A 5,378-nucleotide genomic window follows, 5' to 3' on the forward strand; every position below is an offset into this window, starting at 1 on the left:
ACTTTTCCAGAACTTGGAGATGAAACGAGGGTCTCGATTTAAAACAATTGATACTGGGATTCCATGTAACCGGATGACCTCTTTTAAGTACATTTGAGCTAGTGCTTTCGTAGTGTGAGTAGTCTTGCATGGTAAAACAATTGATAATGATCATTGCCGTAGAGCTTTCACCTATTGACAAACCAAACATTTACTTACATAGTCGGCTATATCCTTTTTCATGTTACCCCACCAGTAATGTGCTTTCAAGTCTCGATACATTTTGGTACTCCCAGGATGTATTGAAAAACATGATTCATGTGGTTCCTTCAATAGTTCTTTTTTGATTTCTTCATCATCTGGTACACATAGACATCCATGATAGAGGAGTGCAGAGTCTGGGGCTGTAGAGAATTGTCTGGTTTCTCCATTCTTTGATTGCAGTTGTTTGTTTAGGTATTTATCTATTTGTTGTGCATCAATTATCCTTTGTCTTAATGCAGGTCTTGCAATTAACTGTGCTATTTGAGTTGTGAAGGTTTCTGGTATTAGTGAGATCTCAGCTCTTTCAAGGTCATCCATTATGTGTTTGGAGATGGTACTTAGAGCTGCTGTATGAGCTGACTTTCAAAGACTATGACTGTGAAATCCTCTATCATCTAGGCAAAGCTAACATTGTTGTTGATGCTCTTAGCAGAAAGTTAGCTCATACAGCAGCTCTAAGTATCATCTCTAAACACATAATGAATGACCTGGAAAAGCTGAGATCTCACTAATATCATACACCTTCACAACTCGAATAGCACACTTAATTGCAAGACCTGCATTAAGGCAAGGGATAATTGATGCATAACAAATAGATAAATACCTAAACAAACAACTGCAATCAGAGAATGGAGAAACCAATCAATTCTCTAGCCCCAGACTCTGCACTCCTCTACCGTGGGTGTCTATGTGTACCAGATGATGAAGAAATCAAGAAAGAACTACTGAAGGATGCTCATGAATCACGCTTTTCAATACATCCTGGGAGTACCAAAATATATCGAGACTTGAAAGCACATTACTGGTGGTGTAACATGAAAAAGGATATAGCCGACTATGTATGTAAATGTTTGGTTGTTCAACAGGTGAAAGCTCTATGGCAACGACCACAAGGACTCCTTCAGCCTCTAAGTATTCCAGAATGGAAATGGGAGCATATTTCTATGGACTTCATCTCAAGACTCCCGAGAACTGTTAGAAGACACAACATGATTTGGGTGATTGTGGATCGACTCACCAATTCTGCCCACTTCCTACCCTGCAAGACTACTCACACTACGAAAGCACTAGCTCAAATGTACTTAAAGGAAGTCATCCGATTACATGGAGTCCTAGTATCAATTGTTTCAGATCGAGACCCTCGTTTTGTCTCCAAATTTTGGAAAAGTTTGCAGAAAGCAATGGGTACACAACTAAATATCAGCGCAGCCTTCCATCCACAAACTAATGGCCAAATAGAACGAGTTAATCAAATCCTAGAGGACATGTTGAGAGCATGTGCTTTGGATTTTACCGGAGCATGGGATTCACAAATACACCTTATAGAATTGGCTTATAATAATAGTTATCAGGCGATAATTGGTATGGCTCCCTCCGAAGCCTTGTACGGAAAGAAATGCAGATCCCCTATACACTGGGATGAAATCGGGGAGCGAACACTATTAGGGCCTGAATTGGTACAAAAAACATCAGAGTCAATCAAGTTAATTCGAGAAAGAATGTGAACAGCCCAAAGCAGATAGAAGAGTTATGCTGATAATCGATGAAAAGAATTAGAATTCAAAGTGGGAGATCACGTATTTCTAAAAGTAGTACCAATGAAAGACATTATGCGTTTCGAACGAAAAGGTAAGCTTAGCCCCCGCTTTATTGGACCCTTTGAAATATTAGAACGCATTGGCCAAGTAGCTTATCGATTAGCATTACCACCTACCCTTTCTACAATACATAATGTCTTTCATGTATCGATGCTTCGAAAATACGTGTTTGACCCATAACATGTAGTAAATTATGAACCTCTACAAATAAGTGAAAACTTGGAATATGAGGAGACTCCAGTTTGCATCCTAGCAAGAGAGAAGAAGTCGCTTCGTAATCGGGAAATAAGTTTAGTGAAGGTTCTCTGGAGAAATCAGCAAGTGGAAGAAGCTACATGGGAACGAGAAGAAGAGATGAAAGTCAAATACCCTTATCTGTTTAAGAACCAAGAAACTTTTGAGGACGAAAGTTCTTAAGGGGGAAGAATGTAACAACCCAGATTTGTACGCATACAGGAAATTAAATGTCAAATATTAAGCAGGACGAAATTTTGTTTAAAAGGGTGGTAAATGTAATACCCTAACCCTAATTTAGAAAGTTGGAAAACAAATAAAATATATAAATTTAATAAGAAAATCGGGTGGAAATTTAGAAGGGGAAAAATAGGAAATTTATTCAAAAATAATGAATAAGGGAACAGAATCAGGGAAGATTAATTAGAAGTTTAACGCTAGCTAATTCAGGAGACAACGGGCAGTAGATAACTTTTTGTTTGGGCACTACTCATTGGAAGAATTGGAGGTGAATTAATTGCCCATATACTCTTAAAATTTGAAAGAGTTAAAAAGAGGAAGTGGAATCCACAAGCAGTGAAGGCAACCACGCGTGAAAACTAGCGAGATTGGAGAGAAAATTGAAGAGAGCGAGAGTGGAGAGAACGAGATTGGAGAGAAAATTGGGGAGAGCGAGAGTAAAGAGAGCGAGATTCTCAGCGAGACAATGGAAGAGAGTGGGAGCGGGAGCGAGTGCGGAAGCAAGAGCAAACGCGGGAGCGGGAGCGAGAGCGAGAGCGAGAGCGAGAGCAAGAGTGAGAGTCACGAGAGCCAAACTAGCGAGAAAGCTGAAGAGAGCGAAATTCTGAGAACAAAGAGAGCGAGATTTGGACAGAAGCATGGATTATGCGTTGAATTTGGCCACGATCTTATAGATTATACATGGAAAAATTCTAAAATTGAATACAAACAAAGAATGATGACGTAAGGGCAAAGTTAACCAAGATTAGGTGTCTTATTGAGAGGAATCCTTCAACCCTAAGTAATTTTAAAGAAGCACCTGTACGATGATTTGTCACACTGAGAAGAGCTGAAAACTACTATAAATAGGATCCTTTGCCTGAAGATTTAACTCATTCTCAAACAAATCTCAGTAACAAAGAATCGTGTGAAAAAGTAAGTGTGAGTAAGGAAGTTCTGTGAGGCTAAAAGAGAAAAGTTCGAGTAAGGTGCTGCCCAAATTTCCTTCTAGTTTAAAAAGGGAAAGCTCTACTGATCAAATCAAAAAGAATTATAAGGAATAACTAGATCACAGTAAGTAGTTTATCTCACCCTCTCTTTAAATGTTCTATGATAGTGTACCTTTATTATGTTGCATGATTATGTTAATTGTTATATTACATTACATGTTTAGAACACGTTTCTCTACAAGGGACCCCATGCATTATGTTTGTTCACGATTACGTTAAAATCAAGTTTTTACTAGGTGTAAGTTATGCTTCCAGTCTAATCTTATGTTTATGCTAATGGTTGATGTTGGATGCGACTCTGACCCTACTGACTGCATGACCCATTAATCATCAAATGGGTTAGTTTCCGCTTAAGTTCTCATCTTCCTATCAGGGCGGAGAAATTTATGCTTCCAGGGCTGGCAAGGCATGTATGGTTGCACCCCTCCAGGCCTAATCTTACGTTATGTTTACGCTAGGGACTAGCAGGGTATGTATGGTTGCACCCCTCTAGTCCAATATTACGTTTATGCTAATGGTTGATGTTGGATGCGACTCTGGCCCTATTGACTGCATGACCCGCTAATCATCAGATGGGTTAGTTTTCGCTTAGGTCATCATCTTCCTATCAGGGCGGAGAGATTTATGTTGGAAGCATAACCGACCACCACATGTTATTATACGTTTTCGGTCCCAACCATATGTTTTCATGACATGTTGCTTGTGATTGTGCATTTGGTCACTACCCTATGTGAGAACTACTTACTGGGTATATTATATACTCATCCTATATTTTTACAGACTTTGTAGGTAAGGACACAGCGTAGATGGCAGAATTGGACGTCGCTCAATTGACCAACCATCAAACTCACTATTATAAACACATGCATCTTGTATCACCACGCTAATGTTTTATGGATCCTGGTGTTTTGATAAATAAACTTTTTATATAGCTTTTCTATCTAATTAATAAAATTTAGATATGTTCTTTGAAATTTTCACCAAAACTCATCTCATGATAGAAAAGTCTAATTATGCATGTCGTAGCGGTCGGATCATAATGTGTAAGGATCCGGTAGTTACATTATAATAATTACTTTTTACTACAGTAAATACTATCTTGTATTCCCCAATTAGTTACAGTCAACATTATTTCAAAACCCTCATTTGCTATAGTATTTACTATTTGTTATGGCTTTTACTATTTCACATTCATATCTTTTTATTCATTACTACAATGTTTACTATTTCCTTCTCAAATTAAAATAGTTTACACTTCAAACACATACTATTATAACCCAAACTAATATCATCTATACCCCAAACACAAACTATTATAACTTAACTATAATAACCTAGGACTATAATAATCAACTCTTTGCCTCAAACACCCCTTAGTCTATACACTTTTAAATACATAACGATTGTTCAAGATACAGATGACATCATTACAAATTTCAAAATACAAGTACTAAATTATTATAAAACTAAAAATATAGAGACAAAATCATGAGGTGTTTTCAAATAAAGGAAAATGAACTAACTTATTTACAAATATAACAAAACGTTACTATATCAATGATAGACTGCGAGATTGATGTCCATCGTGATCTATCGTCCATTGATAGATGTCTATCGCGATCTATCACTGATAGACAGTAATATTTTGTTATACTAAAAATATTTTCAAGAGTTTTACCAATTAAAATATTTACCCTTAAATTCATTACCCACTAAAATTTAGCAATTATATTATTACTTTCATAAAATTCACTATCGTTTAATTGAGATAAAATACATGCCTCAAAATTCACGAAAGGAAAGAAATCATATTACAAATCTCGGTACATTTCATCACTAAAGAAGAGAAGATATTTTAACCTTTGGCACTCATAGTCTTAAAATTATAAAAGATTAATGGCAATAAGAACAAAAGAAAAAGAGAACGAAAATGTAATAATAGATTATAAAAAAAAATAAAAATAATAATAATAATTTTTTCACATAAAAATAAAGAAAAGAAAAAAAGCAACGATTCATACTCTGCTTGAAATAGGGAGCAATGAGATGGATCTAGTTGATAATGGAAGGAATT

The sequence above is a fragment of the Benincasa hispida genome, chromosome 11, assembly GCF_027475165.1.
Source record: "Benincasa hispida cultivar pf3 chromosome 11, pf3_genome.v1.1, whole genome shotgun sequence".
Classification (NCBI taxonomy): domain Eukaryota; kingdom Viridiplantae; phylum Streptophyta; class Magnoliopsida; order Cucurbitales; family Cucurbitaceae; genus Benincasa; species Benincasa hispida.